Genomic DNA, 12,885 nt, shown 5'->3' with positions numbered 1-12,885 from the left:
ATCCTGTCCTAGATCATGCACATTTTGCATCTCTTCAACAATTGTTTGTATTGTTGAAGCTGGAAGGAGGAGCTGCCCTTGCAATTTTAGGTAAAGTAAACAAACATTCCTAAGAAATGACTCTTTAAAATTCTGTGGCAGTTCAACGTTGTCACTTGTTTCATCATTTGAGGTCTGGGAAGCATCATTACATGCAATGACAGCAGAAGACTGAGAAACAATATTTCTCAGGGATGTGATTTTTCCGGATTAATCCGGAATTCCGGATTTTCCGACCTGAAAATGTGACCTACGTGAATCATGCAGATATGTAAAAAAAAAAAAAAAAGGGGGGGAGGGGGGTATCTCACAGCCGTCGCCATGGTAACCCGGGACGGAACCACAATCGCCGTCCCCGCGCAACAGGGCCACACCGGTGGCAGATGACAAAGAGATGCATTTTCCTTCCTTTCCAAGTATCAACAAGGACGTGTTTCTGACCGTTCGCAAATGGCGGATTCACCAATCAGACCCGATCGTTTCTCTCCTCTCTTCTCCTCATTTGCGACGTTTGGCTGTCACTTGCGTGACGCAAAACAAAGCAGCAAACATATACACGTCGGTTTACTTGGTGGATTTGGAGCAGCAATTTTCACAGAAATGAGAGGAAAAACTAGCACCATTGCAGAAAATCCTGGTGGCGACTGAGAGAGGGACGATGCAACAATATTGGTTCCGAAAAAAGGCAAGGAAATAAGTTACCTCATCGAGCCTGGTTTAACCTAACTGAGCATTACATTCGTGCATGAAACCTGATCGACGAACACGGAGGGGCGGGAATCGCGGGACGGAGTGGAGTCTAGAGTGATGTTTCTTCAGGCTCCGGTGTGAATATAAATGACAGACACTTCAACCGCGTTTTCATCACTGCGTTTTCTCTTCTAAAGTTCGGTAAAAACACATAAATGGCTTAAAATCTTGTTTAAGAATCTGTTTTATAATGAGAATCTCTCTTTCAGCGCGCCTCTGTGTGTGTTTGCGCCGCGTGACAGGCGATTTTAATCTGACAGAGTTCGTCACTGTACATTAAAAATCCCACAAGAACATTACAGCGTAAATGCAAGGATTAAGATTGATTTTATATATAACAGATAATCTAGATACATTTACCCTAATAAGTTTTTAAAAACATGGTAATGTTTTAATGTTTTGCTTTAGTGTTTTAATGTCAGACAATCATTGAAATGAGGGGAAAATGAAGAGAAGGCAGCAGATATAGCATCCTTCTTCAGAAAGAGTAGCAAGAAGCAGCCAACCAAATCTTAGTCAAATACATTAAAGTAGCCTTCAAAATTCACATGATTTTCTGGTCTCTAGTTTTTTCAGCAATGGGAGATATAAATTCTGGTTTCAAAGTAAATTTCAAAAGTTTTATTTGATTAAATAGTTTAAAAAACATGAGGTTGAATTATGACTATAAATTGTATGTTAATCTCAATTCATTTTAATAAAAATTAAATTATTGTAGCAATTGTATGTTATACATTATTCTGATTAACACACTATAATACTTAAAAGTATTTTAAGGTTGGATGATAGAGATTTTATATGCCACCCCAGAGTAACTGCTGGCCCCTGCCTGGCCACCCCTATGAAAAATCCCTTGCTCTGCCACTGATTAGCAAAACACAAAAAAATACATTATATTATAAATCTTTACCCGGACAAGTGACTTTTGTGCATGGACAAGTGAAACACAAATTTACTTGTCCAAAGGACAAGTTCCTCAAAAAGTTAATGTCAAGCCCTGATAAACATATAACAACAATTTACGATTAACTAAGAATAATAGTAAACTTCATTATTGTTAATATTGTGACTCTTGATGACTCTTGATGACGTATGCAGCTTAGAAATGCGACCTCCGGAAGGCTGCAGACTTAGGATTGAGAAACGGCCTCTGTATCATCGTTTGTTTCAAAGGTTTCGTGTGTTTAAAGTTTTAAGGTTGACCAGTTTGATTAAAATAAATAGCACCTGCACTTTTTTGTACAATTACTTCTATTTATTAGTGTCAACCTTCTATTGTTCATGTTTAACAGCTAACAAAGTTACTCATCTACAGGGGTCTAAAATTAGAAAAAGAGACCTTTAAGACACTTTATTATAACTAATGGTCCTGTGTAGCACATTTTACAGATATTTGTATTAAAAAAAAATACTCTGGTAAAAATAGAAGTACTGATTTAACTTCTTTACTCAAGTAAAAGTATCAAAGTACAGGCTTGGAAATTTACTTAAAGTATCAAATTAAAAGTAGCCATGCCTTTAGTTCTTTATAAGCCATTGCCTACATTTTATTTGGATGTCGGCAAAATAGGCCTTCTTTTGACATGAACATTTGCATGTTGCACATTTAGCTGTTAAAGTTGTGTAAAAATGCAAAACAAAAATAAGTTAAAACATATTTTTTTATCATGGTTGTTGATATAGAGAGAGGTGGTGATGGAGCAGTGGACAAGACACTTGCTTTTGATTCCCACTGCTACACATCCACCAAATAAGTTGTTATGTGTCATACTGTACAAAAAAGTTGCATGTTGCACATCTAGCTGTAAAATAAATTAAAATGTGTTTTTTTGTTCAAATAAGTTGTTATGGGTCCTACTTTACTATCCGTATAGATCCGCCACCAGTTTGATTGGCGTGTGTGGGGGGGTCTCAATATATTTTCCTGCTTTTTTGTCCTTAGCCAATCACATGCCTGATTTCTGTGAGTGTCACTTATGCTATCCACCAAACATGATCTATGCTGTCTGGACATATGAGCAGTAAACGTTGATTTCACAGTGAACGTTTTTTTACAACCCTTTACTGGACATGCCAAAGCTTGCCCCTCAACTATATGCCCCTTTAAGTGGCATACGAGTTCCTTAACTGTGTGAAATTGTCGATCACACAATGAAATGGAACATTTTAAATCTGTAACAGCAGCTGTAACAACGGGTGCAGACTCATTGTGATACCGATAGAAATGAGCTTTAAAAGCTGCATAACTACAAAATGTCCGTTTGCAGTTAGCGCCAAGACATTTGAAAAAACAGCGGGGTTCGTTTCTATGTACTCTACAGTGCAGCACATAACCCCTCAACGTCTCCAGCGTCTTGCTGCAAAAACGACAAGTAATCATTTTTAAGCAATAAACCCCCCTGACGGCATCCTTATTATGACTGCAAAATAGCCTTGATTTTAAATTTTACGAAAACAAGCTGTTAATTTACCACTGACTGCAACAAAGTTCACATGTACACGTGTCAGCATTCACCACCATGGAATGCACGGGGGCGATCGCGCTTGCTATGACCCTTGACCTTCGTTTAATCCAAGGAGCAATCTTCCGATCTCTCTAGGTGTGTTTGACTTCATGCGGCGCCTCAAGACCTGACAGCCGGATGACGTCAAAGTACTGCGAGAGCAGACCTGAAATTAGACTTTTCCGTAAGGTTATCGAATCGCTCTCGCGGTACTCTGATGTCATCCTGTCGCCGCAGGAAGTTTGACCTTTTGCGAGGAGACGTCACATTTACTACTGCAGGCGAGAGTAGGCAGCCGCAATGAGGGGAGGAATGGAAAAGATACAGGCAAACTGGACACTTCCTGAATCTCGCATTATCGCTGTGTTGTGGACTACAGACGTCATTAATAGAAGAGATCACGTTCGCGTATTTTATCACGGATTAAATCCATGCAACTGAAACACCAACAATTTACATTTACATTAAGATGTTTAAAAGGAGATTCAACAAGGTGAAATGTGTGAAACAGCTCACAGTACAAATAATTCAACACCAATACAAAAGTTTAAAGGAACTCATTAAAAATATAAATGTAAAAAGTCAAGAACAAAAAATTATATACAATTTTTGCTAATCTCAAACAAGCCTATTGGTGAAGTGTCCTACTTATAAGCCCTTTTTCACTCCTCCCCAGTGCAGCCGTCTGCTCTAGTCTAAATTTCAGGCGAGGCCAGGTGCATCTCAAACAAGCTTAGAATAGAAATGTAGAATTGTGAAATCATCTCCTAAATTTTTTATTTTTTTAATGAATTGAAAATGTATATGAATTCTTAAAAAAAATTGAAAAGATCCTAAAACACAAAAATATATGATACCCTAAAACACTTCCCAAATGTGAACAATGACTGAATGCTCCCCTTATATGTCATGTTATACTCTTTATATTTATTTATTTATTATTTTATTTTTGTTACTAAGTCTACATGTTCCTGGGCCTGTTGCACAAAAGTAGAATTAAGACATCCAGGCTAAATGACTGAGCTGAGCTCAATGAAGCCAAAACAAGTGCGTCCACGCTTAATTGGTTGCACAAAGACCAAGCCAGGATGATCAGACACGGATTCATCAAGCCAGGTGAAACCAATCCTGGATAGGTGCGCGCTCACGGCTCACTCAACTAGACCCCGCCACCGATCACAGATTCACCGATTCACCATGGCAACTAGCGGCGTTCTTTTCCCCGTCAGAGGCACAAATCCATACGAAGAGGTAAAAGACATAATTAAGAAGAAAGGCAACACCGCCACAGTGGTAAAGCAGAGAGAAAAAGCGTGGCAAAGTATTGCAGACCGCCTGAATGCGTAAGTAGTGCACAATTACACACTCACCGCTGCGCTGAAATCACAATTACAATTAAAAGATTTAATTCACATCTCCAAAAACGCAATTGTACTCTGATTATAAAACAGTTAACATTTTTATTGAAATGGACTGCAAATATGAGTGAAATTGTAACTCCATCACACTGGATAAGGCTTCAATAAATTATTATGAAAGCCTTACATTATTACTACGCTCATTATGTACTCTGCTTCTTATGTTGTCCACCGGTTTTTTTTCTTTTTCTTTTTTTCTGCTTTTATGAATGTAAAGCTGCTTTGAAACAATGAAACAATTGTGAAAAGCACTTTATAAATAAAATTGAATTGAATAAATAGATGAGCTATTAATAATAATCAATTTAATTTATAAAGCGCCTTTCAAAGGACCCAAGGTCAATTGCTCATTGCACTGCAAAAAATGACTTTCTTTGTGTTTTTATCTAGTTTTCAGTACAAATATCAAAAAATTCTTAAATTAAGATGTATTAAAAGTTTTCTTGAAATATACTTTTTCATAAACACTTAATTTAAAACATTTTTTTTTATTCCATTGGCTGATATTTGTGCTTATTTTCCTAGGTCATTTTGCTCATCAAGAAAATGCATCTTAATTGAAGAATTTTTGATATTTTTACTGAAAACAAGACAACAATACAAAGTAAGTCATTTTTTGCAGTGTGACTCCATTGAATGTTCTTGTGTGATAAAGAAAGTCTCTTTTTGTGTGTGGTGTTGTGTGATGTAGATGAAATATGACCGGGCCAAAACGGACATGGCAGCAGGTCAAAATCAAAATCTGCAGAATGGTAAGGGCCCTGACTAATACTTAATAATGCACAAGCATAGATTGTACCCAGAAGGTGCCTGCTTACACATTGTCTGTACTGTTTTAGCAGTGAAAAAGAATACCCAGAGACAAGGCACGGGTGGTGGGTCACCAAAAGCTGACCTCATCCCAGCAGAGGCCAGCTTTGGAGTTAAATAAAGGCAGGCCTGTTGGAGGGAATCCCTGGAGGAAAAGAGACAAGCATAGGTCCCTCACAAGATGCCACCCGCTTCATACAAGGTATGTTCTTCCATCTCTACATGGGACACAATCACATTCATATTGAATCTATTTGGACTGTCTGACTGTCTGACTTTGGTTTGCCTATTGCCTTGTAGTGTCTGGCAGCACTGTGTTACTGTTAAAGTCACCAGCACGAGCACCAGACGATGCTGATCCAGTGAGTACTCCATCAAAGGCATACTGTAGGCCTGGCATGTCTTGTCTACTAGCTTCAATATGAATCCGATTAAATGTGATGGGGTCAAGGCCCCATTTCATCAGCACATAACGGCGATGATGATGAGGAGACAATCTCACTGGATTCCAAAAGGCATAAGGTATCATGTCAAACTTGTGAAAGTACTATACAAAGGAGTCATCATTGGGAGCCATCACAAAATCTCATTTCTTTTACAGGACCCAGAGTCATTGGTGCACTGGACTGCACAAACATAAGGATAAAATCCCCCTCAGGTGCCCATGAGGCAGATTTTGTAAATATGAAATCTTTTTACAGCATTAATGTTCAGGTGAACATAACTTTTTGATCTTTTCCATTGAACACTGGCAAAATGGCCTGGCTCAGTCCATGACTCCAGAATCTTTTGGACCTCTGAAATCTATCAGCGCCTATCACAAGGTGAGCCACACAACCCATATATAACCACTTTTTACATAATGGCTGTGTCAACAATATCACTGTGTTTTATTAGTAATGATGAGATTTTTTTGTTGACAGGTGAATTCTCTGGTGTGTTGCTGGGAGACAGGGGGTAAGGCTACCAGCCGTTTTTCCTGACACCTTTCACAGACCCCCAGGAAGCACAGCAGGCCTACAACTATGCCCATGCTAGGGCCAGAGTTGAAATGACCTTTGGCCTCCTGAAGGCACGCTCTCACTGCCTTCACCAATTAAGGGTCAGCCCTGTGAGGGCATGGGACATTACTGTGGCTTGTGCTGTCCTCCACAATGTGGCCTGCCTGAGGAAGGAGAGGGCACCCAGAGTGCTGCCAGCCATGGACTGGGACAATCCGGAAATCTTCCCTGATGACAACAGTGGTCGGCTGCTGAGGGACCAATATGTGTTGAATTATTTTAGTCAGTATGTGTGCTTTCACATTTTTTTGATGTTTGTGCTGTATACTGTGTGTATACTGTTTGTGTATACAAGCTTGCAGGGAGGCTACTGCATCCATTAATTGTCTTGTTTTCAGTTGTCTGAAATTTTTTGTTCAGTTAATGTGTATGAATTTGTCCTGCATTTATTTCAGTGTGCAGACATGCAGGGTGTGTTATATACAGACCTTTGAATGTGTATTTATCCTTTGGTTGTATAATATGCTTTGATTCTGTGCTTTCCATCTTGTAGAGTCACTTTGTGACTTCAGTTTCGAAAGGAGCTGATGGTTTGTCTGCTTTGTTTTGTCCTTATTCAATAAAGAAACATAATGTTACACTTTTTGCTTTTATATTTATATGAAATGTGTATGGTATAAGGGCCACACCGAGGAAAGGAGAAAGTCATACAATTGAGGCTGGTTCTTTCTGTGGAAAGATGCATATTGTTTTTACAGTCCTGATACTTATAACAATTTGATTAAGTATTTCCTTGTTTCTGAAACCATACTGAAGTACAATTCCACGAAATGCCCCACAACTGTTATTGTAACAACTGTCCTCCTCTAAAACAACAAGTTACAATATTACGACTTCATTCTCGGTCTGTTTTTTTTCTCTGTGGCCCTAATGTTGTATCATTTTATATATAGCCTTATAGTCTTTAGGAAACTGTAAATTATCTAATGATAGCAACATCATCTAAAAATCATAATTTATCCAAAATTATTAAAATGAATGATCACAAACATTTAATAAAATTACAGTGGGTCTAGTTATATGTGATAACAATGTTTATTGGGCAGTGAAATAATTATTGGTTTCCATTTGTGGTGATTGCTGACTGACATAAGGGATGAGATTAAATAGATCCTGGAATTTAGCCTGGTCTGGAGCAGGCTAGCTCCACAGAATAGATCTCCATGGTAATTTATACCATAACATATCCTCCTGCCCCCTATCCAGCTTTAGTGCAACCGGATCACGTATCAATTGAGCCAGGATCACCAAGATATCCCGGCTTAATCCCTTATCCTAGTTTTGTGCAATAGGCCCCCTGTCTGTATTAAGTGCTCCCTCAGGCTATATCTTTTCTGTATCCTATTTTGAAGAAACAAATTTTATGCAGCCATGTTTGTTTGTTAATCTTTATATTTTAAATAAATAAAATTAGTTTCTTCTTTAATAAAGCCATTACAGAAGTGACTTAAACTGTAGTTCATCGACTAGCCGCTTGAGGCTGGCACAAAAAGGAAGTCAATTCCCATATAAGTTACCTCCATGTTAAAATGCCCATCTTTACAGTAGAAAATATGTTTACAGCCTGGTACAGCCTGGTGCTATTTTCTCCCGTCATGACAACTTTGAGGTGGGGGTGAATTGTTTTGTAACTCATCCGTTTCATTTATAATACGTTTTAGATAGAGTTCTGTAAAATTAAGGGCGCGGCCAATTAAGGGACAAGTGAACTGCCACTGCTGTCACTAGAATCAAGCTTTTAGTCACCTCAACTTCACTAACCTCCCGCCTCTTTACCCATTTCGGTTATCTGCGACTCCGCGAGTGATACGGATTGCTTCATAACCTTCAACTCTCTGTCGCACAGTAGAGAATTTACCGTATGGACAGGAGGAGAAGCGTACGTAGAATATGTCGTATTGGCATTAAATTTTAAAATAAATGCTATGCAAAATTACAAAATAATGCATCAAAATACTTACCAAAATGTGCTCCTGTTCACGCTCGCCGTCTCTGCAAGATTCGGTGGGTGATTAAAATTTCTCTTGGCACAGCTATTAGAAGATTTACAATTGTCAGACAGGTTGCTCAAGTCACATCTACGTCATCAAGCTCGATTTGAGTCTGCGCAGTACGCCGACCCCCAGGAAAGGCGTGCTTCACTTGTCTCTTGAATCCAATGGGTTTGCTGTGTCCATTTCTTTTACTGTCTATGGCACCGCATACTTTAAGCTTCAAAAATGCTCTTCACAAACCATTGGGTGACGTCACGGACACTACGTCCATATTTTGTACAGTCTATGGTTAAAATAAGCGCGATAATCCGAATGCTTAGTGGATGAGGCAAAGCTCCAGGGCTCATATTTTGACATTTAAACACGGATGTTTATTTACATGGAAATTTTACACATGCATGCATCATTAATGAAATTATTCTGTAAATGAATAAAACATTTTTTATTTGATTTACAATTGATTAAGAATTAAATAAAATTGTTAAAAATACTTATCAATAATTATTATACTTAATAACCCTTAAACTGTTATGTGGAAATGGAATACATAACTACAGTAGGATAAATGCAATTCCATAACCAGCTAGGCAGTGTTCCAAAGCTTAGGCAGCTGACTTCGGAGGCATGAAGGCAGCTCCGGTCTACTTAATTCATAATACAAAACTATTTTTTTAATCCTTCATATTAACAATATTTTTGCTGTTATTGAACATTATCTGTAAATTATATAGTTAATAAAATGTAACACGCTTCCCTTTTTACTGCATTAGACTCCTTTTTATATTACAGTTTTTCTCTGTTTAAATTGCACTTATATTTAAATGTGCAAATAAATATGGTTGTTTTAACATATCCCTACTGTAAAATTGATCCCAGTCGGCATTTCAACGTTGATTCAACGTTGAATCAACGTCAGGTACCAACGTTGAATCAACGTTGGATTACCTTTCGGTTTTGCAAAAAATTTCAACGTTGAAATCACGACGTTGTTTCAACGTCACACTTTCAACATAGGTGAATTATGGTTGATATCATGACGCAATTTCAACCTTCTATTGCCTTGTTGTTTTTAACACTAAATATATTTTCACTTTACACTGCAATACTCACGAAATGATTTACTGTAAACGTGTCATTTTTAATGCAATTATCATATGAATGCAACTTGCTACGCATAACTTACAGTACAACCCCATTCATAAAACTAAACACTTAAGGAAGGTAAAGTTTAAATGTGGACAAATAAGATAGCAGGTGCCTACCCTTTCCAAATAAACATGAAAGCAGCTGTTAAAAATGTTTTTTTATGGATAAAAACACATTCTTTCAAACAGTTAGGTTTCCAGTTAGTAGTGCAGAAGTGGAATTTTCTAAATATAGAATAAAATCATAAAATATGAAACAAAATCATGTTTAAAAGTCATTTTATTAATCTGAATAGAAAAACTTTATTCAAGAAAAACTGCAAATATGAATTTTGTTGTTGGTTTAGTTGACAGTCTTCTTATGGCCACCACCACCCATCTATTCTGGCTCATGCTGTACTTAATACGATGACAGCATCTAAGGAGGGAAAAAACACAAGATATTTAATTTTCAAAAAATGCTGCATTTTAGCCCATGTACAAAAAAATCTTGTTATTGCACATCAGGGCAAGATGCGTTTTCTTTGATAGTCTGACTTGAAATATTGCATAGCCATCTGATGAAAGAACAAAGCTGTTGTGTTTACGAAGATGACAATGAGGTTCAATTAAGATCATCTACAGTGCATTCAGAAATCATACACCTTTCACTTTCAATTTTATGTTGTTGCATGATACTGTAATTGTTTAGATATTTTTACAAAGTAAAAACAGAATTTTAGAAACTTTTGCAAATGTATGAAAAAAGAAAACATATCATATGTACATTATACATATTCAGACCCTTTGCAACAACATCTGCAATTTAGCTCAGTTGCCTCCAATTTCTCTTGAGGTTGCTGAGATGTTTCTACACCTTAAAGCGTCCTGATGAACACAAAGATTTTTTAAGGAATGTCTGCAACCAAACTGACCAGAAGCACCATTGACTTACATAGTAGGATAAAAGAAAACTATGGTAGTGAATGGTGCTTCTGATCGATTTGGTTACAAATGAATCCAATAGTGAATGCTTAAGTGATATTAACTTTATATTTTCAACACCCCCAAATAAGATGCTTAACAAAGCAAACACTGACAGGTTGCTTTACGTGTGGGTCAAACAGCCTTTTGTGTAGTCCCTTACCAATGAGATCTAAGATGGACTTCAGAACCTCTGGACTGTCTGTGTAGGCGTTTAAACTCGCTCAGACCAGCAAGGCATCTTGTTAGCAGACATCCCGACCTGATCAAAAACTTTTGATTAGGAGATGTTCTAATCCTATTTTTAATATATGTTTTACAAACTTACCACAGGTGATCTGGCAAAGCGACTTATGAGACAACATCTTCCCAAATCTCCTCTTCAGGCTCATCTTAGCGATCATTGCATTTGATAAAGTTTGGAAAAAGAAAAACATATTTCATTAGTATAGAAACATAAATGTAATCTTGTGGTAAGAAATACAGAAAACTGTGGCCCAAGTACAACTTTTAAAGAAATTAAGAATGTTTAAATTTTTTGTCATAACACTATTCATTACCTTTTAAGGGGGAATGCTTTGGGGATCTGGAAAGACACACTACTTCACCTCTCTGTATTTTATCACACGTCTTCAAATTGCATGTTGATCTGCCTACAATTTAAAACACATAATAAAATAAAAACAAGTCATAGCCCCTTTTAAAAAGAAAACATAAATTGTGAAATACAAAACACTGCATCTTAATTATTAGGATTAGTAGAATTTGATTTGGTTACAAAACAAATATTAAATGCATTGTAAGGTTTTAGGGGAGACGCTTCACAAAAAAGAAATGGTAAATTACAGATTTCTATTACAACATGGTATCTTGGTGGTGCATTACCAGGGTAGGTGGCAGCTCATTGACAATTAAAAAAATTATGATTAAACCCAAAATACATAAAGATAAGAACAAATAAATGCTGTCAAATTCACCACCACAAAGACCCATTTTTTCTGTCAATATGAAGCCTCTATAAAACTTGCATCACCATCCACTCTGAAAACTGGATTGACTTTTGTCTCTGTCTACTGAAAACAAAGTGTTTGAAATATGTAGGCCTACATACTGTAGAAGGAATAGTGGCATACAAAAGAAATTAATTGCTGTGCTGAAAAGTAACCATTGTATCCTAAATTAGTTTCTTATATTTTCCTAATGACAATGATAAACCAGTCTTGAGAAACAAGTAGCAGGTGTTTTTAAAAAGCCAGTCTCAATTCTCACCTGTGAAGTTTCTTGTGTTTGTGTGTCATTCTGTTTCTGATCTGACAACCCTTGCTGTCTGTTTCTTGTTCAATCTTGACAAAATATAAAAAAGTAAAATTAGTGCAATATTGGAAGAGAATTCTATAATGACTTTATCAGAACATGAATACATACACTTGCATACTGCATTTAAGTAAATATTGTAGAATAGCGGGGTTAACACAACATTACCTGATCCAGATGTAGTGGCTGCTGATGCATGAAAATCTCAGCATTGACAAGATCATCCTCACTTTTCTAATTTGAAGGGCTCTGATAACGAAGACATTACAAAAGAGTTATAAAAATATACTAAAAACAAGAGCATATTTGTCTAGATAACCAATATTTTCTATTTCCATTAAAACTTGCTAACTATTCAACAAGTAAGCAAAATTACACCGTTACAATGTATTTCAATTCGAATAGAACATGCCAACTTACACGACATGATATTTTCGTACAAAGGAGTTAACTTAAGTGTTTCATGCCGCTTAAAATCATGGATACTGCGCGAATGACCGCAGGTGCGATCATAAGCGTAACATGTAATTTACTGATTGCCATGGAAACATGAGGGTCACGTCGACCATCTTGTCCCTTTTAATTTTATAACTGCATTTATACACATTACCCCGTCGAGAAAACCTCAGCATGATTAATATTGGATTCGACGCCCATGTTATCACGTCATCAATAAGTTTGGATTAATGTCATTAACACGAACTGCTATACGTATCCGTTATTGCGAATTCGTGAGCCATAAAACACCAACATCTCATCTAAGTTTTAACACTTTCTCAGTAATATGAATTTGAGAAACTAAGCAGCTTACACTGACCGCACCGCACTCGAGCTGCTCCTCCTTACAAAAGGCTGATAGGTGTCTGTGGCGCCTGTAAGACCTCTCG

At 37.1% G+C, this 12,885-nt stretch overlaps 1 long non-coding RNA gene across 1 annotated transcript; it reads right to left on the bottom strand.

The window, feature by feature from the left end:
* Positions 1 to 10,918: 10,918 nt before the first annotated feature.
* On the bottom strand, positions 10,919 to 12,885 carry LOC135718443 (uncharacterized). The gene is made up of 5 exons (XR_010520802.2): positions 12,810 to 12,885; positions 12,167 to 12,247; positions 11,954 to 12,027; positions 11,245 to 11,337; positions 10,919 to 11,076 (listed from the first exon to the last, which is right to left on the bottom strand). It is a non-coding gene; the product is annotated as an uncharacterized lncRNA (long non-coding RNA).

The sequence above is a fragment of the Paramisgurnus dabryanus genome, chromosome 10 (genome assembly GCF_030506205.2).
Source record: "Paramisgurnus dabryanus chromosome 10, PD_genome_1.1, whole genome shotgun sequence".
In the NCBI taxonomy this organism is placed as follows: Eukaryota; Metazoa; Chordata; class Actinopteri; order Cypriniformes; family Cobitidae; genus Paramisgurnus; species Paramisgurnus dabryanus.
The sequence above is the reverse complement of the archived record's forward strand: the minus strand, read 5'-3'. Positions and strand labels throughout refer to the sequence as shown.